General features: G+C 48.0%; 48 pseudogenes; all 48 read right to left on the bottom strand.

Moving 5' to 3' along the window:
* Nucleotides 1–149: 149 nt before the first annotated feature.
* On the bottom strand, nt 150–323 carry LOC143791567 (U2 spliceosomal RNA; annotated as a pseudogene).
* A 175-nt stretch (nt 324–498) lies between these two features.
* LOC143792013 (U2 spliceosomal RNA) lies at nt 499–673 on the bottom strand (annotated as a pseudogene).
* Nucleotides 674–849: 176 nt separating this feature from the next.
* Nucleotides 850–1,023, bottom strand: LOC143791893 (U2 spliceosomal RNA; annotated as a pseudogene).
* A 198-nt stretch (nt 1,024–1,221) lies between these two features.
* Nucleotides 1,222–1,373, bottom strand: LOC143791641 (U2 spliceosomal RNA; annotated as a pseudogene).
* Nucleotides 1,374–1,549: 176 nt separating this feature from the next.
* LOC143791508 (U2 spliceosomal RNA) lies at nt 1,550–1,723 on the bottom strand (annotated as a pseudogene).
* A 174-nt stretch (nt 1,724–1,897) lies between these two features.
* On the bottom strand, nt 1,898–2,071 carry LOC143791469 (U2 spliceosomal RNA; annotated as a pseudogene).
* Nucleotides 2,072–2,247: 176 nt separating this feature from the next.
* LOC143791819 (U2 spliceosomal RNA) lies at nt 2,248–2,421 on the bottom strand (annotated as a pseudogene).
* A 176-nt stretch (nt 2,422–2,597) lies between these two features.
* LOC143791892 (U2 spliceosomal RNA) lies at nt 2,598–2,771 on the bottom strand (annotated as a pseudogene).
* A 198-nt stretch (nt 2,772–2,969) lies between these two features.
* On the bottom strand, nt 2,970–3,121 carry LOC143791640 (U2 spliceosomal RNA; annotated as a pseudogene).
* Nucleotides 3,122–3,297: 176 nt separating this feature from the next.
* LOC143791582 (U2 spliceosomal RNA) lies at nt 3,298–3,471 on the bottom strand (annotated as a pseudogene).
* Nucleotides 3,472–3,647: 176 nt separating this feature from the next.
* Nucleotides 3,648–3,821, bottom strand: LOC143791299 (U2 spliceosomal RNA; annotated as a pseudogene).
* A 176-nt stretch (nt 3,822–3,997) lies between these two features.
* LOC143792303 (U2 spliceosomal RNA) lies at nt 3,998–4,171 on the bottom strand (annotated as a pseudogene).
* Nucleotides 4,172–4,347: 176 nt separating this feature from the next.
* On the bottom strand, nt 4,348–4,521 carry LOC143791861 (U2 spliceosomal RNA; annotated as a pseudogene).
* Nucleotides 4,522–4,697: 176 nt separating this feature from the next.
* On the bottom strand, nt 4,698–4,871 carry LOC143792001 (U2 spliceosomal RNA; annotated as a pseudogene).
* Nucleotides 4,872–5,047: 176 nt separating this feature from the next.
* On the bottom strand, nt 5,048–5,221 carry LOC143791750 (U2 spliceosomal RNA; annotated as a pseudogene).
* A 176-nt stretch (nt 5,222–5,397) lies between these two features.
* LOC143791461 (U2 spliceosomal RNA) lies at nt 5,398–5,571 on the bottom strand (annotated as a pseudogene).
* Nucleotides 5,572–5,747: 176 nt separating this feature from the next.
* Nucleotides 5,748–5,921, bottom strand: LOC143791393 (U2 spliceosomal RNA; annotated as a pseudogene).
* A 176-nt stretch (nt 5,922–6,097) lies between these two features.
* LOC143791317 (U2 spliceosomal RNA) lies at nt 6,098–6,271 on the bottom strand (annotated as a pseudogene).
* Nucleotides 6,272–6,409: 138 nt separating this feature from the next.
* Nucleotides 6,410–6,621, bottom strand: LOC143792178 (U2 spliceosomal RNA; annotated as a pseudogene).
* Nucleotides 6,622–6,797: 176 nt separating this feature from the next.
* On the bottom strand, nt 6,798–6,971 carry LOC143792302 (U2 spliceosomal RNA; annotated as a pseudogene).
* Nucleotides 6,972–7,146: 175 nt separating this feature from the next.
* On the bottom strand, nt 7,147–7,320 carry LOC143792198 (U2 spliceosomal RNA; annotated as a pseudogene).
* A 138-nt stretch (nt 7,321–7,458) lies between these two features.
* On the bottom strand, nt 7,459–7,670 carry LOC143792529 (U2 spliceosomal RNA; annotated as a pseudogene).
* A 176-nt stretch (nt 7,671–7,846) lies between these two features.
* Nucleotides 7,847–8,020, bottom strand: LOC143791948 (U2 spliceosomal RNA; annotated as a pseudogene).
* A 198-nt stretch (nt 8,021–8,218) lies between these two features.
* LOC143791858 (U2 spliceosomal RNA) lies at nt 8,219–8,370 on the bottom strand (annotated as a pseudogene).
* A 176-nt stretch (nt 8,371–8,546) lies between these two features.
* On the bottom strand, nt 8,547–8,720 carry LOC143792300 (U2 spliceosomal RNA; annotated as a pseudogene).
* Nucleotides 8,721–8,896: 176 nt separating this feature from the next.
* LOC143791849 (U2 spliceosomal RNA) lies at nt 8,897–9,070 on the bottom strand (annotated as a pseudogene).
* Nucleotides 9,071–9,246: 176 nt separating this feature from the next.
* LOC143792000 (U2 spliceosomal RNA) lies at nt 9,247–9,420 on the bottom strand (annotated as a pseudogene).
* A 176-nt stretch (nt 9,421–9,596) lies between these two features.
* Nucleotides 9,597–9,770, bottom strand: LOC143791749 (U2 spliceosomal RNA; annotated as a pseudogene).
* A 176-nt stretch (nt 9,771–9,946) lies between these two features.
* On the bottom strand, nt 9,947–10,120 carry LOC143791460 (U2 spliceosomal RNA; annotated as a pseudogene).
* Nucleotides 10,121–10,296: 176 nt separating this feature from the next.
* On the bottom strand, nt 10,297–10,470 carry LOC143791392 (U2 spliceosomal RNA; annotated as a pseudogene).
* Nucleotides 10,471–10,646: 176 nt separating this feature from the next.
* On the bottom strand, nt 10,647–10,820 carry LOC143791316 (U2 spliceosomal RNA; annotated as a pseudogene).
* Nucleotides 10,821–10,958: 138 nt separating this feature from the next.
* Nucleotides 10,959–11,170, bottom strand: LOC143792177 (U2 spliceosomal RNA; annotated as a pseudogene).
* Nucleotides 11,171–11,368: 198 nt separating this feature from the next.
* Nucleotides 11,369–11,520, bottom strand: LOC143791368 (U2 spliceosomal RNA; annotated as a pseudogene).
* A 175-nt stretch (nt 11,521–11,695) lies between these two features.
* On the bottom strand, nt 11,696–11,869 carry LOC143792186 (U2 spliceosomal RNA; annotated as a pseudogene).
* Nucleotides 11,870–12,007: 138 nt separating this feature from the next.
* On the bottom strand, nt 12,008–12,219 carry LOC143792528 (U2 spliceosomal RNA; annotated as a pseudogene).
* Nucleotides 12,220–12,395: 176 nt separating this feature from the next.
* Nucleotides 12,396–12,569, bottom strand: LOC143791947 (U2 spliceosomal RNA; annotated as a pseudogene).
* A 198-nt stretch (nt 12,570–12,767) lies between these two features.
* On the bottom strand, nt 12,768–12,919 carry LOC143791638 (U2 spliceosomal RNA; annotated as a pseudogene).
* A 176-nt stretch (nt 12,920–13,095) lies between these two features.
* LOC143791838 (U2 spliceosomal RNA) lies at nt 13,096–13,269 on the bottom strand (annotated as a pseudogene).
* A 176-nt stretch (nt 13,270–13,445) lies between these two features.
* LOC143791999 (U2 spliceosomal RNA) lies at nt 13,446–13,619 on the bottom strand (annotated as a pseudogene).
* A 176-nt stretch (nt 13,620–13,795) lies between these two features.
* LOC143791825 (U2 spliceosomal RNA) lies at nt 13,796–13,969 on the bottom strand (annotated as a pseudogene).
* A 176-nt stretch (nt 13,970–14,145) lies between these two features.
* On the bottom strand, nt 14,146–14,319 carry LOC143792299 (U2 spliceosomal RNA; annotated as a pseudogene).
* A 175-nt stretch (nt 14,320–14,494) lies between these two features.
* Nucleotides 14,495–14,668, bottom strand: LOC143792175 (U2 spliceosomal RNA; annotated as a pseudogene).
* Nucleotides 14,669–14,806: 138 nt separating this feature from the next.
* LOC143792527 (U2 spliceosomal RNA) lies at nt 14,807–15,018 on the bottom strand (annotated as a pseudogene).
* Nucleotides 15,019–15,194: 176 nt separating this feature from the next.
* Nucleotides 15,195–15,368, bottom strand: LOC143791946 (U2 spliceosomal RNA; annotated as a pseudogene).
* Nucleotides 15,369–15,566: 198 nt separating this feature from the next.
* Nucleotides 15,567–15,718, bottom strand: LOC143791636 (U2 spliceosomal RNA; annotated as a pseudogene).
* Nucleotides 15,719–15,894: 176 nt separating this feature from the next.
* Nucleotides 15,895–16,068, bottom strand: LOC143791298 (U2 spliceosomal RNA; annotated as a pseudogene).
* A 176-nt stretch (nt 16,069–16,244) lies between these two features.
* LOC143792298 (U2 spliceosomal RNA) lies at nt 16,245–16,418 on the bottom strand (annotated as a pseudogene).
* Nucleotides 16,419–16,594: 176 nt separating this feature from the next.
* LOC143791827 (U2 spliceosomal RNA) lies at nt 16,595–16,768 on the bottom strand (annotated as a pseudogene).
* Nucleotides 16,769–16,940: the final 172 nt, after the last annotated feature.

The following is a 16,940-nucleotide window of genomic DNA, read 5'->3' as shown; positions in this document are numbered from 1 at the left end:
GCACCAAGGCCTACAACCGACACCCACTGTGGAGACGTAGCAAAAGATTGCCGCAGGGAAGACATTTCCAGAAACTCTGGATGCTCTATCGATGACAGTTCTGCGGTGTGCATGTGTTCAAGCTGTGCGCAACGCGTTTTGAATCTGCATAACCACACCCTCCATCCCCGTGAAGGTTCCGTGTGACAAAGCAAGCTCCATTTCCAGCTCCCTGTTCCAAAAATCCATTTAATATATGGTCCCCAAATAGGGGACGTATCAGATATTAAACTAATAAGAACAGGCACTACGCTTGATCTTGAGCCATTTGGCCGAGAAGAGATGATCAGAAATGGTTTGCCACTTGGGCCGCACCAAGACCTACAACCGACACCCACTGTGGAGATGTAGCAAAAGATTGCCGCAGGGAAGACATTTCCAGAAACTCTGGATGCTCTATCGATGACAGTTCTGCGGTGTGCATGTGTTCAAGCTGTGCGCAACGCGTTTTGAATCTGCATAACCACACCCTCCATCCCCATGATGGTTCCGTGTGACAAAGCAAGCTCCATTTCCAGCTCCCTGTTCCAAAAATCCATTTAATATATGGTCCCCAAATAGGCGACGTATCAGATATTAAACTAATAAGAACAGGCACTACGCTTGATCTTGAGCCATTTGGCCGAGAAGAGATGATCAGAAATGGTTTGCCACTTGGGCCGCACCAAGACCTACAACCGACACCCACTGTGGAGATGTAGCAAAAGATTGCCGCAGGGAAGACATTTCCAGAAACTCTGGATGCTCTATCGATGACAGTTCTGCGGTGTGCATGTGTTCAAGCTGTGCGCAACGCGTTTTGAATCTGCATAACCACACCCTCCATCCCCATGAAGGTTCCGTGTGACAAAGCAAGCTCCATTTCCAGCTCCCTGTTCCAAAAATCCATTTAATATATGGTCCCCAAATAGGGGACGTATCAGATATTAAATTAATAAGAACAGGCACTACGCTTGATCTTGAGCCATTTGGCCGAGAAGAGATGATCAGAAATGGTTTGCCACTTGGGCCGCACCAAGGCCTACAACCGACACCCACTGTGGAGACGTAGCAAAAGATTGCCGCAGGGAAGACATTTCCAGAAACTCTGGATGCTCTGTCGACGACAGTTCTGCGGTGTGCATGTGTTCAAGCTGTGCGCAACGCGTTTTGAATCTGCATAACCACACCCTCCATCCCCGTGAAGGTTCCGTGTGACAGATCAAGCTCCATTTCCAGCTCCCTGTTCCAAAAATCCATTTAATATATGGTCCCCAAATAGGGGACGTATCAGATATTAAACTAATAAGAACAGACACTACGCTTGATCTTGAGCCATTTGGCCGAGAAGAGATGATCAGAAATGGTTTGCCACTTGGGCTGCACCAAGGCCTACAACCGACATCCACTGTGGAGATGTAGCAAAAGATCGCCGCAGGGAAGACATTTCCAGAAACTCTGGATGCTCTATCGATAACAGTTCTGCGGTGTGCATGTGTTCAAGCTGTGCGCAACGCGTTTTGAATCTGCATAACCACACCCTCCATCCCTGTGAAGGTTAAGTGTGACAAAGCAAGCTCCATTTCCAGCTCCCTGTTCCAAAAATCCATTTAATATATGGTCCCCAAATAGGGGACCAATCAGATATTAAACTAATAAGAACAGACACTACGCTTGATCTTGAGCCATTTGGCCGAGAAGAGATGATCAGAAATGGTTTGCCACGGGCCGCACCAAGGCCTACAACCGACACCCACTGTGGAGACGTAGCAAAAGATTGCCGCAGGGAAGACATTTCCAGAAACTCTGGATGCTCTGTCGATGACAGTTCTGCGGTGTGCATGTGTTCAAGCTGTGCGCAACGCGTTTTGAATCTGCATAACCACACCCTCCATCCCCATGAAGGTTCCGTGTGACAAAGCAAGCTCCATTTCCAGCTCCCTGTTCCAAAAATCCATTTAATATATGGTCCCCAAATAGGGGACGTATCAGATATTAAACTAATAAGAACAGGCACTACGCTTGATCTTGAGCCATTTGGCCGAGAAGAGATGATCAGAAATGGTTTGCCACTTGGGCCGCACCAAGACCTACAACCGACACCCACTGTGGAGATGTAGCAAAAGATTGCCGCAGGGAAGACATTTCCAGAAACTCTGGATGCTCTATCGATGACAGTTCTGCGGTGTGCATGTGTTCAAGCTGTGCGCAACGCGTTTTGAATCTGCATAACCACACCCTCCATCCCCATGAAGGTTCCGTGTGACAAAGCAAGCTCCATTTCCAGCTCCCTGTTCCAAAAATCCATTTAATATATGGTCCCCAAATAGGGGATGTATCAGATATTAAACTAATAAGAACAGGCACTACGCTTGATCTTGAGCCATTTGGCCGAGAAGAGATGATCAGAAATGGTTTGCCACTTGGGCCGCACCAAGACCTACAACCGACACCCACTGTGGAGATGTAGCAAAAGATTGCCGCAGGGAAGACATTTCCAGAAACTCTGGATGCTCTATCGATGACAGTTCTGCGGTGTGCATGTGTTCAAGCTGTGCGCAACGCGTTTTGAATCTGCATAACCACACCCTCCATCCCCATGAAGGTTCCGTGTGACAAAGCAAGCTCCATTTCCAGCTCCCTGTTCCAAAAATCCATTTAATATATGGTCCCCAAATAGGGGACGTATCAGATATTAAATTAATAAGAACAGGCACTACGCTTGATCTTGAGCCATTTGGCCGAGAAGAGATGATCAGAAATGGTTTGCCACTTGGGCCGCACCAAGGCCTACAACCGACACCCACTGTGGAGACGTAGCAAAAGATTGCCGCAGGGAAGACATTTCCAGAAACTCTGGATGCTCTGTCGACGACAGTTCTGCGGTGTGCATGTGTTCAAGCTGTGCGCAACGCGTTTTGAATCTGCATAACCACACCCTCCATCCCCGTGAAGGTTCCGTGTGACAGATCAAGCTCCATTTCCAGCTCCCTGTTCCAAAAATCCATTTAATATATGGTCCCCAAATAGGGGACGTATCAGATATTAAACTAATAAGAACAGACACTACGCTTGATCTTGAGCCATTTGGCCGAGAAGAGATGATCAGAAATGGTTTGCCACTTGGGCCGCACCAAGGCCTACAACCGACATCCACTGTGGAGATGTAGCAAAAGATCGCCGCAGGGAAGACATTTCCAGAAACTCTGGATGCTCTGTCGACGACAGTTCTGCGGTGTGCATGTGTTCAAGCTGTGCGCAACGCATTTTGAATCTGCCTAACCACACCCTCCATCCCCGTGAAGGTTCCGTGTGACAAAGCAAGCTCCATTTCCAGCTCCCTGTTCCAAAAATCCATTTAATATATGGTCCCCAAATAGGGGACGCATCAGATATTAAACTAATAAGAACAGACACTACGCTTGATCTTGAGCCATTTGGCCGAGAAGAGATGATCAGAAATGGTTTGCCACTTGGGCCGCACCAAGGCCTACAACCGACATCCACTGTGGAGACGTAGCAAAAGATCGCCGCAGGGAAGACATTTCCAGAAACTCTGGATGCTCTATCGATGACAGTTCTGCGGTGTGCATGTGTTCAAGCTGTGCGCAACGCGTTTTGAATCTGCATAACCACACCCTCCATCCCCGTGAAGGTTCCGTGCGACAAAGCAAGCTCCATTTCCAGCTCCCTGTTCCAAAAATCCATTTAATATATGGTCCCCAAATAGGGGACGTATCAGATATTAAACTAATAAGAACAGGCACTACACTTGATCTTGAGCCATTTGGCCGAGAAGAGTTGATCAGAAATGGTTTGCCACTTGGGCCGCACCAAGGCCTACAACCGACACCCACTGTGGAGACGTAGCAAAAGATTGCCGCAGGGAAGACATTTCCAGAAACTCTGGATGCTCTGTTGATGACAGTTCTGCGGTGTGCATGTGTTCAAGCTGTGCGCAACGCGTTTTGAATCTGCATAACCACACCCTCCATCCCCGTGAAGGTTCCGTGTGACAAAGCAAGCTCCATTTCCAGCTCCCTGTTCCAAAAATCCATTTAATATATGGTCCCCAAATAGGGGACGTATCAGATATTAAACTAATAAGAACAGACACTACGCTTGATCTTGAGCCATTTGGCCGAGAAGAGATGATCAGAAATGGTTTGCCACTTGGGCCGCACCAAGGCCTACAACCGACACCCACTGTGGAGACGTAGCAAAAGATTGCCGCAGGGAAGACATTTCCAGAAACTCTGGATGATCTGTCGATGACAGTTCTGCGGTGTGCATGTGTTCAAGCTGAGCGAAACGCATTTTGAATCTGCATAACCACACCCTCCACCCCCGTGAAGGTTCCGTGCGACAAAGCAAGCTCCATTTCCAGCTCCCTGTTCCAAAAATCCATTTAATATATGGTCCCCAAATAGGGGACGTATCAGATATTAAACTAATAAGAACAGACACTACGCTTGATCTTGAGCCATTTGGCCGAGAAGAGATGATCAGAAATGGTTTGCCACTTGGGCCGCACCAAGGCCTACAACCGACACCCACTGTGGAGACGTAGCAAAAGATTGCCGCAGGGAAGACATTTCCAGAAACTCTGGATGCTCTGTCGATGACAGTTCTGCGGTGTGCATGTGTTCAAGCTGTGCGCAACGCGTTTTGAATCTGCATAACCACACCCTCCATCCCCGTGAAGGTTCCGTGTGACAAAGCAAGCTCCATTTCCAGCTCCCTGTTCCAAAAATCCATTTAATACATGGTCCCCAAATAGGGGACGTATCAGATATTAAACTAATAAGAACAGACACTACGCTTGATCTTGATCCATTTGGCCGAGAAGAGATGATCAGAAATGGTTTGCCACTTGGGCCGCACCAAGGCCTACAACCGACACCCACTGTTAAGACGTAGCAAAAGATTGCCGCAGGGAAGACATTTCCAGAAACTCTGGATGCTCTGTTGATGACAGTTCTGCGGTGTGCATGTGTTCAAGCTGTGCGCAACGCGTTTTGAATCTGCATAACCACACCCTCCATCCCCGTGAAGGTTCCGTGTGACAAAGCAAGCTCCATTTCCAGCTCCCTGTTCCAAAAATCCATTTAATATATGGTCCCCAAATAGGGGACGTAACAGATATTAAACTAATAAGAACAGACACTACGCTTGATCTTGAGCCATTTGGCCGAGAAGAGATGATCAGAAATGGTTTGCCACTTGGGCCGCACCAAGGCCTACAACCGACACCCACTGTGGAGACGTAGCAAAAGATTGCCGCAGGGAAGACATTTCCAGAAACTCTGGATGCTCTGTCGATGACAGTTCTGCGGTGTGCATGTGTTCAAGCTGTGCGCAACGCGTTTTGAATCTGCATAACCACACCCTCCATCCCCGTGAAGGTTCCGTGTGACAAAGCAAGCTCCATTTCCAGCTCCCTGTTCCAGAAATCCATTTAATATATGGTCCCCAAATAGGGGACGTATCAGATATTAAACTAATAAGAACAGACACTACGCTTGATCTTGAGCCATTTGGCCGAGAAGAGATGATCAGAAATGGTTTGCCACTTGGGCCGCACCAAGGCCTACAACCGACACCCACTGTGGAGATGTAGCAAAAGATTGCCGCAGGGAAGACATTTCCAGAAACTCTGGATGCTCTGTCGATGACAGTTCTGCGGTGTGCATGTGTTCAAGCTCTGCGCAACGCGTTTTGAATCTGCATAACCACACCCTCCATCCCCGTGAAGGTTCCGTGCGACAAAGCAAGCTCCATTTCCAGCTCCCTGTTCCAAAAATCCATTTAATATATGGTCCCCAAATAGGGGACGTATCAGATATTAAACTAATAAGGACAGACACTACACTTGATCTTGAGCCATTTGGCCGAGAAGAGTTGATCAGAAATGGTTTGCCACTTGGGCCGCACCAAGGCCTACAACCGACACCCACTGTGGAGACGTAGCAAAAGATTGCCGCAGGGAAGACATTTCCAGAAACTCTGGATGCTCTGTCGATGACAGTTCTGCGGTGTGCATGTGTTCAAGCTGTGCGCAACGCGTTTTGAATCTGCATAACCACACCCTCCATCCCCGTGAAGGTTCCGTGTGACAAAGCAAGCTCCATTTCCAGCTCCCTGTTCCAAAAATCCATTTAATATATGGTCCCCAAATAGGGGACGTATCAGATATTAAACTAATAAGAACAGACACTACGCTTGATCTTGAGCCATTTGGCCAAGAAGAGATGATCAGAAATGGTTTGCCACTTGGGCCGCACCAAGGCCTACAACCGACACCCACTGTGGAGACGTAGCAAAAGATTGCCGCAGGGAAGACATTTCCAGAAACTCTGGATGATCTGTCGATGACAGTTCTGCGGTGTGCATGTGTTCAAGCTGTGTGAAACGCGTTTTGAATCTGCATAACCACACCCTCCACCCCCGTGATGGTTCCGTGCGACAAAGCAAGCTCCATTTCCAGCTCCCTGTTCCAAAAATCCATTTAATATATGGTCCCCAAATAGGGGACGTATCAGATATTAAACTAATAAGAACAGACACTACGCTTGATCTTGAGCCATTTGGCCGAGAAGAGATGATCAGAAATGATTTGCCACTTGGGCCGCACCAAGGCCTACAACCGACACCCACTGTGGAGACGTAGCAAAAGATTGCCGCAGGGAAGACATTTCCAGAAACTCTGGATGCTCTGTCGATGACAGTTCTGCGGTGTGCATGTGTTCAAGCTGTGCGCAACGCGTTTTGAATCTGCATAACCACACCCTCCATCCCCGTGAAGGTTCCGTGTGACAAAGCAAGCTCCATTTCCAGCTCCCTGTTCCAAAAATCCATTTAATATATGGTCCCCAAATAGGGGACGTATCAGATATTAAACTAATAAGAACAGACACTACGCTTGATCTTGAGCCATTTGGCCGAGAAGAGATGATCAGAAATGGTTTGCCACTTGGGCCGCACCAAGGCCTACAACCGACATCCACTGTGAGACGTAGCAAAAGATTGCCGCAGGGAAGACATTTCCAGAAACTCTGGATGCTCTATCGATGACAGTTCTGCGGTGTGCATGTGTTCAAGCTGTGCGCAACGCGTTTTGAATCTGCATAACCACACCCTCCATCCCCGTGAAGGTTCCGTGCGACAAAGCAAGCTCCATTTCCAGCTCCCTGTTCCAAAAATCCATTTAATATATGGTCCCCAAATAGGGGACGTATCAGATATTAAACTAATAAGAACAGACACTACACTTGATCTTGAGCCATTTGGCCGAGAAGAGATGATCAGAAATGGTTTGCCACTTGGGCCGCACCAAGGCCTACAACCGACACCCACTGTGGAGACGTAGCAAAAGATTGCCGCAGGGAAGACATTTCCAGAAACTCTGGATGATCTGTCGATGACAGTTCTGCGGTGTGCATGTGTTCAAGCTGTGCGAAACGCGTTTTGAATCTGCATAACCACACCCTCCACCCCCGTGATGGTTCCGTGCGACAAAGCAAGCTCCATTTCCAGCTCCCTGTTCCAAAAATCCATTTAATATATGGTCCCCAAATAGGGGACGTATCAGATATTAAACTAATAAGAACAGACACTACGCTTGATCTTGAGCCATTTGGCCGAGAAGAGATGATCAGAAATGATTTGCCACTTGGGCCGCACCAAGGCCTACAACCGACACCCACTGTGGAGACGTAGCAAAAGATTGCCGCAGGGAAGACATTTCCAGAAACTCTGGATGCTCTGTCGATGACAGTTCTGCGGTGTGCATGTGTTCAAGCTGTGCGCAACGCGTTTTGAATCTGCATAACCACACCCTCCATCCCCGTGAAGGTTCCGTGTGACAAAGCAAGCTCCATTTCCAGCTCCCTGTTCCAAAAATCCATTTAATATATGGTCCCCAAATAGGGGACGTATCAGATATTAAATTAATAAGAACAGGCACTACGCTTGATCTTGAGCCATTTGGCCGAGAAGAGATGATCAGAAATGGTTTGCCACTTGGGCCGCACCAAGGCCTACAACCGACACCCACTGTGGAGACGTAGCAAAAGATTGCCGCAGGGAAGACATTTCCAGAAACTCTGGATGCTCTGTCGACGACAGTTCTGCGGTGTGCATGTGTTCAAGCTGTGCGCAACGCGTTTTGAATCTGCATAACCACACCCTCCATCCCCGTGAAGGTTCCGTGTGACAGATCAAGCTCCATTTCCAGCTCCCTGTTCCAAAAATCCATTTAATATATGGTCCCCAAATAGGGGACGTATCAGATATTAAACTAATAAGAACAGGCACTACACTTGATCTTGAGCCATTTGGCCGAGAAGAGTTGATCAGAAATGGTTTGCCACTTGGGCCGCACCAAGGCCTACAACCGACACCCACTGTGGAGACGTAGCAAAAGATTGCCGCAGGGAAGACATTTCCAGAAACTCTGGATGCTCTGTTGATGACAGTTCTGCGGTGTGCATGTGTTCAAGCTGTGCGCAACGCGTTTTGAATCTGCATAACCACACCCTCCATCCCCGTGAAGGTTCCGTGTGACAAAGCAAGCTCCATTTCCAGCTCCCTGTTCCAAAAATCCATTTAATATATGGTCCCCAAATAGGGGACGTATCAGATATTAAACTAATAAGAACAGACACTACGCTTGATCTTGAGCCATTTGGCCGAGAAGAGATGATCAGAAATGGTTTGCCACTTGGGCCGCACCAAGGCCTACAACCGACACCCACTGTGGAGACGTAGCAAAAGATTGCCGCAGGGAAGACATTTCCAGAAACTCTGGATGATCTGTCGATGACAGTTCTGCGGTGTGCATGTGTTCAAGCTGAGCGAAACGCATTTTGAATCTGCATAACCACACCCTCCACCCCCGTGAAGGTTCCGTGCGACAAAGCAAGCTCCATTTCCAGCTCCCTGTTCCAAAAATCCATTTAATATATGGTCCCCAAATAGGGGACGTATCAGATATTAAACTAATAAGAACAGACACTACGCTTGATCTTGAGCCATTTGGCCGAGAAGAGATGATCAGAAATGGTTTGCCACTTGGGCCGCACCAAGGCCTACAACCGACACCCACTGTGGAGACGTAGCAAAAGATTGCCGCAGGGAAGACATTTCCAGAAACTCTGGATGCTCTGTCGATGACAGTTCTGCGGTGTGCATGTGTTCAAGCTGTGCGCAACGCGTTTTGAATCTGCATAACCACACCCTCCATCCCCGTGAAGGTTCCGTGTGACAAAGCAAGCTCCATTTCCAGCTCCCTGTTCCAAAAATCCATTTAATACATGGTCCCCAAATAGGGGACGTATCAGATATTAAACTAATAAGAACAGACACTACGCTTGATCTTGATCCATTTGGCCGAGAAGAGATGATCAGAAATGGTTTGCCACTTGGGCCGCACCAAGGCCTACAACCGACACCCACTGTTAAGACGTAGCAAAAGATTGCCGCAGGGAAGACATTTCCAGAAACTCTGGATGCTCTGTTGATGACAGTTCTGCGGTGTGCATGTGTTCAAGCTGTGCGCAACGCGTTTTGAATCTGCATAACCACACCCTCCATCCCCGTGAAGGTTCCGTGTGACAAAGCAAGCTCCATTTCCAGCTCCCTGTTCCAAAAATCCATTTAATATATGGTCCCCAAATAGGGGACGTAACAGATATTAAACTAATAAGAACAGACACTACGCTTGATCTTGAGCCATTTGGCCGAGAAGAGATGATCAGAAATGGTTTGCCACTTGGGCCGCACCAAGGCCTACAACCGACACCCACTGTGGAGACGTAGCAAAAGATTGCCGCAGGGAAGACATTTCCAGAAACTCTGGATGCTCTGTCGATGACAGTTCTGCGGTGTGCATGTGTTCAAGCTGTGCGCAACGCGTTTTGAATCTGCATAACCACACCCTCCATCCCCGTGAAGGTTCCGTGTGACAAAGCAAGCTCCATTTCCAGCTCCCTGTTCCAGAAATCCATTTAATATATGGTCCCCAAATAGGGGACGTATCAGATATTAAACTAATAAGAACAGACACTACGCTTGATCTTGAGCCATTTGGCCGAGAAGAGATGATCAGAAATGGTTTGCCACTTGGGCCGCACCAAGGCCTACAACCGACACCCACTGTGGAGACGTAGCAAAAGATTGCCGCAGGGAAGACATTTCCAGAAACTCTGGATGCTCTGTCGATGACAGTTCTGCGGTGTGCATGTGTTCAAGCTCTGCGCAACGCGTTTTGAATCTGCATAACCACACCCTCCATCCCCGTGAAGGTTCCGTGCGACAAAGCAAGCTCCATTTCCAGCTCCCTGTTCCAAAAATCCATTTAATATATGGTCCCCAAATAGGGGACGTATCAGATATTAAACTAATAAGGACAGACACTACACTTGATCTTGAGCCATTTGGCCGAGAAGAGTTGATCAGAAATGGTTTGCCACTTGGGCCGCACCAAGGCCTACAACCGACACCCACTGTGGAGACGTAGCAAAAGATTGCCGCAGGGAAGACATTTCCAGAAACTCTGGATGCTCTGTCGATGACAGTTCTGCGGTGTGCATGTGTTCAAGCTGTGCGCAACGCGTTTTGAATCTGCATAACCACACCCTCCATCCCCGTGAAGGTTCCGTGTGACAAAGCAAGCTCCATTTCCAGCTCCCTGTTCCAAAAATCCATTTAATATATGGTCCCCAAATAGGGGACGTATCAGATATTAAACTAATAAGAACAGACACTACGCTTGATCTTGAGCCATTTGGCCAAGAAGAGATGATCAGAAATGGTTTGCCACTTGGGCCGCACCAAGGCCTACAACCGACACCCACTGTGGAGACGTAGCAAAAGATTGCCGCAGGGAAGACATTTCCAGAAACTCTGGATGATCTGTCGATGACAGTTCTGCGGTGTGCATGTGTTCAAGCTGTGTGAAACGCGTTTTGAATCTGCATAACCACACCCTCCACCCCCGTGATGGTTCCGTGCGACAAAGCAAGCTCCATTTCCAGCTCCCTGTTCCAAAAATCCATTTAATATATGGTCCCCAAATAGGGGACGTATCAGATATTAAACTAATAAGAACAGACACTACGCTTGATCTTGAGCCATTTGGCCGAGAAGAGATGATCAGAAATGATTTGCCACTTGGGCCGCACCAAGGCCTACAACCGACACCCACTGTGGAGACGTAGCAAAAGATTGCCGCAGGGAAGACATTTCCAGAAACTCTGGATGCTCTGTCGATGACAGTTCTGCGGTGTGCATGTGTTCAAGCTGTGCGCAACGCGTTTTGAATCTGCATAACCACACCCTCCATCCCCGTGAAGGTTCCATGTGACAAAGCAAGCTCCATTTCCAGCTCCCTGTTCCAAAAATCCATTTAATATATGGTCCCCAAATAGGGGACGTATCAGATATTAAACTAATAAGAACAGACACTACGCTTGATCTTGAGCCATTTGGCCGAGAAGAGATGATCAGAAATGGTTTGCCACTTGGGCCGCACCAAGGCCTACAACCGACATCCACTGTGAGACGTAGCAAAAGATTGCCGCAGGGAAGACATTTCCAGAAACTCTGGATGCTCTATCGATGACAGTTCTGCGGTGTGCATGTGTTCAAGCTGTGCGCAACGCGTTTTGAATCTGCATAACCACACCCTCCATCCCCGTGAAGGTTCCGTGCGACAAAGCAAGCTCCATTTCCAGCTCCCTGTTCCAAAAATCCATTTAATATATGGTCCCCAAATAGGGGACGTATCAGATATTAAACTAATAAGAACAGACACTACACTTGATCTTGAGCCATTTGGCCGAGAAGAGATGATCAGAAATGGTTTGCCACTTGGGCCGCACCAAGGCCTACAACCGACACCCACTGTGGAGACGTAGCAAAAGATTGCCGCAGGGAAGACATTTCCAGAAACTCTGGATGATCTGTCGATGACAGTTCTGCGGTGTGCATGTGTTCAAGCTGTGCGAAACGCGTTTTGAATCTGCATAACCACACCCTCCACCCCCGTGATGGTTCCGTGCGACAAAGCAAGCTCCATTTCCAGCTCCCTGTTCCAAAAATCCATTTAATATATGGTCCCCAAATAGGGGACGTATCAGATATTAAACTAATAAGAACAGACACTACGCTTGATCTTGAGCCATTTGGCCGAGAAGAGATGATCAGAAATGATTTGCCACTTGGGCCGCACCAAGGCCTACAACCGACACCCACTGTGGAGACGTAGCAAAAGATTGCCGCAGGGAAGACATTTCCAGAAACTCTGGATGCTCTGTCGATGACAGTTCTGCGGTGTGCATGTGTTCAAGCTGTGCGCAACGCGTTTTGAATCTGCATAACCACACCCTCCATCCCCGTGAAGGTTCCGTGTGACAAAGCAAGCTCCATTTCCAGCTCCCTGTTCCAAAAATCCATTTAATATATGGTCCCCAAATAGGGGACGTATCAGATATTAAATTAATAAGAACAGGCACTACGCTTGATCTTGAGCCATTTGGCCGAGAAGAGATGATCAGAAATGGTTTGCCACTTGGGCCGCACCAAGGCCTACAACCGACACCCACTGTGGAGACGTAGCAAAAGATTGCCGCAGGGAAGACATTTCCAGAAACTCTGGATGCTCTGTCGACGACAGTTCTGCGGTGTGCATGTGTTCAAGCTGTGCGCAACGCGTTTTGAATCTGCATAACCACACCCTCCATCCCCGTGAAGGTTCCGTGTGACAGATCAAGCTCCATTTCCAGCTCCCTGTTCCAAAAATCCATTTAATATATGGTCCCCAAATAGGGGACGTATCAGATATTAAACTAATAAGAACAGACACTACGCTTGATCTTGAGCCATTTGGCCGAGAAGAGATGATCAGAAATGGTTTGCCACTTGGGCCGCACCAAGGCCTACAACCGACACCCACTGTGGAGACGTAGCAAAAGATTGCCGCAGGGAAGACATTTCCAGAAACTCTGGATGATCTGTCGATGACAGTTCTGCGGTGTGCATGTGTTCAAGCTGTGCGAAACGCATTTTGAATCTGCATAACCACACCCTCCACCCCCGTGAAGGTTCCGTGCGACAAAGCAAGCTCCATTTCCAGCTCCCTGTTCCAAAAATCCATTTAATATATGGTCCCCAAATAGGGGACGTATCAGATATTAAACTAATAAGAACAGACACTACGCTTGATCTTGAGCCATTTGGCCGAGAAGAGATGATCAGAAATGGTTTGCCACTTGGGCCGCACCAAGGCCTACAACCGACACCCACTGTGGAGACGTAGCAAAAGATTGCCGCAGGGAAGACATTTTCAGAAACTCTGGATGCTCTGTCGATGACAGTTCTGCGGTGTGCATGTGTTCAAGCTGTGCGCAACGCGTTTTGAATCTGCATAACCACACCCTCCATCCCCGTGAAGGTTCCGTGTGACAAAGCAAGCTCCATTTCCAGCTCCCTGTTCCAAAAATCCATTTAATACATGGTCCCCAAATAGGGGACGTATCAGATATTAAACTAATAAGAACAGACACTACGCTTGATCTTGATCCATTTGGCCGAGAAGAGATGATCAGAAATGGTTTGCCACTTGGGCCGCACCAAGGCCTACAACCGACACCCACTGTTAAGACGTAGCAAAAGATTGCCGCAGGGAAGACATTTCCAGAAACTCTGGATGCTCTGTTGATGACAGTTCTGCGGTGTGCATGTGTTCAAGCTGTGCGCAACGCGTTTTGAATCTGCATAACCACACCCTCCATCCCCGTGAAGGTTCCGTGTGACAAAGCAAGCTCCATTTCCAGCTCCCTGTTCCAAAAATCCATTTAATATATGGTCCCCAAATAGGGGACGTAACAGATATTAAACTAATAAGAACAGACACTACGCTTGATCTTGAGCCATTTGGCCGAGAAGAAATGATCAGAAATGGTTTGCCACTTGGGCCGCACCAAGGCCTACAACCGACACCCACTGTGGAGACGTAGCAAAAGATTGCCGCAGGGAAGACATTTCCAGAAACTCTGGATGCTCTGTCGATGACAGTTCTGCGGTGTGCATGTGTTCAAGCTGTGCGCAACGCGTTTTGAATCTGCATAACCACACCCTCCATCCCCGTGAAGGTTCCGTGTGACAAAGCAAGCTCCATTTCCAGCTCCCTGTTCCAAAAATCCATTTAATATATGGTCCCCAAATAGGGGACGTATCAGATATTAAACTAATAAGAACAGACACTACGCTTGATCTTGAGCCATTTGGCCGAGAAGAGATGATCAGAAATGGTTTGCCACTTGGGCCGCACCAAGGCCTACAACCGACATCCACTGTGAGACGTAGCAAAAGATTGCCGCAGGGAAGACATTTCCAGAAACTCTGGATGCTCTATCGATGACAGTTCTGCGGTGAGCATGTGTTCAAGCTGTGCGCAACGCGTTTTGAATCTGCATAACCACACCCTCCATCCCCGTGAAGGTTCCGTGCGACAAAGCAAGCTCCATTTCCAGCTCCCTGTTCCAAAAATCCATTTAATATATGGTCCCCAAATAGGGGACGTATCAGATATTAAACTAATAAGAACAGACACTACACTTGATCTTGAGCCATTTGGCCGAGAAGAGATGATCAGAAATGGTTTGCCACTTGGGCCGCACCAAGGCCTACAACCGAAACCCACTGTGGAGACGTAGCAAAAGATTGCCGCAGGGAAGACATTTCCAGAAACTCTGGATGATCTGTCGATGACAGTTCTGCGGTGTGCATGTGTTCAAGCTGTGCGAAACGCGTTTTGAATCTGCATAACCACACCCTCCACCCCCGTGATGGTTCCGTGCGACAAAGCAAGCTCCATTTCCAGCTCCCTGTTCCAAAAATCCATTTAATATATGGTCCCCAAATAGGGGACGTATCAGATATTAAACTAATAAGAACAGACACTACGCTTGATCTTGAGCCATTTGGCCGAGAAGAGATGATCAGAAATGATTTGCCACTTGGGCCGCACCAAGGCCTACAACCGACACCCACTGTGGAGACGTAGCAAAAGATTGCCGCAGGGAAGACATTTCCAGAAACTCTGGATGCTCTGTCGATGACAGTTCTGCGGTGTGCATGTGTTCAAGCTGTGCGCAACGCGTTTTGAATCTGCATAACCACACCCTCCATCCCCGTGAAGGTTCCGTGTGACAAAGCAAGCTCCATTTCCAGCTCCCTGTTCCAAAAATCCATTTAATATATGGTCCCCAAATAGGGGACGTATCAGATATTAAATTAATAAGAACAGGCACTACGCTTGATCTTGAGCCATTTGGCCGAGAAGAGATGATCAGAAATGGTTTGCCACTTGGGCCGCACCAAGGCCTACAACCGACACCCACTGTGGAGACGTAGCAAAAGATTGCCGCAGGGAAGACATTTCCAGAAACTCTGGATGCTCTGTCGACGACAGTTCTGCGGTGTGCATGTGTTCAAGCTGTGCGCAACGCGTTTTGAATCTGCATAACCACACCCTCCATCCCCGTGAAGGTTCCGTGTGACAGATCAAGCTCCATTTCCAGCTCCCTGTTCCAAAAATCCATTTAATATATGGTCCCCAAATAGGGGACGTATCAGATATTAAACTAATAAGAACAGACACTACGCTTGATCTTGAGCCATTTGGCCGAGAAGAGATGATCAGAAATGGTTTGCCACTTGGGCCGCACCAAGGCCTACAACCGACATCCACTGTGGAGACGTAGCAAAAGATCGCCGCAGGGAAGACATTTCCAGAAACTCTGGATGCTCTATCGATGACAGTTCTGCGGTGTGCATGTGTTCAAGCTGTGCGCAACGCGTTTTGAATCTGCATAACCACACCCTCCATCCCCGTGAAGGTTCCGTGCGACAAAGCAAGCTCCATTTCCAGCTCCCTGTTCCAAAAATCCATTTAATATATGGTCCCCAAATAGGGGACGTATCAGATATTAAACTAATAAGAACAGGCACTACACTTGATCTTGAGCCATTTGGCCGAGAAGAGTTGATCAGAAATGGTTTGCCACTTGGGCCGCACCAAGGCCTACAACCGACACCCACTGTGGAGACGTAGCAAAAGATTGCCGCAGGGAAGACATTTCCAGAAACTCTGGATGCTCTGTTGATGACAGTTCTGCGGTGTGCATGTGTTCAAGCTGTGCGCAACGCGTTTTGAATCTGCATAACCACACCCTCCATCCCCGTGAAGGTTCCGTGTGACAAAGCAAGCTCCATTTCCAGCTCCCTGTTCCAAAAATCCATTTAATATATGGTCCCCAAATAGGGGACGTATCAGATATTAAACTAATAAGAACAGACACTACGCTTGATCTTGAGCCATTTGGCCGAGAAGAGATGATCAGAAATGGTTTGCCACTTGGGCCGCACCAAGGCCTACAACCGACACCCACTGTGGAGACGTAGCAAAAGATTGCCGCAGGGAAGACATTTCCAGAAACTCTGGATGATCTGTCGATGACAGTTCTGCGGTGTGCATGTGTTCAAGCTGTGCGAAACGCATTTTGAATCTGCATAACCACACCCTCCACCCCCGTGAAGGTTCCGTGCGACAAAGCAAGCTCCATTTCCAGCTCCCTGTTCCAAAAATCCATTTAATATATGGTCCCCAAATAGGGGACGTATCAGATATTAAACTAATAAGAACAGACACTACGCTTGATCTTGAGCCATTTGGCCGAGAAGAGATGATCAGAAATGGTTTGCCACTTGGGCCGCACCAAGGCCTACAACCGACACCCACTGTGGAGACGTAGCAAAAGATTGCCGCAGGGAAGACATTTCCAGAAACTCTGGATGCTCTGTCGATGACAGTTCTGCGGTGTGCATGTGTTCAAGCTGTGCGCAACGCGTTTTGAATC

The sequence above is a fragment of the Ranitomeya variabilis genome, unplaced genomic scaffold (assembly GCF_051348905.1).
Source record: "Ranitomeya variabilis isolate aRanVar5 unplaced genomic scaffold, aRanVar5.hap1 Scaffold_69, whole genome shotgun sequence".
Lineage (NCBI taxonomy): Eukaryota > Metazoa > Chordata > Amphibia > Anura > Dendrobatidae > Ranitomeya > Ranitomeya variabilis.
This window is presented reverse-complemented; position numbering and strand designations above follow the sequence as displayed.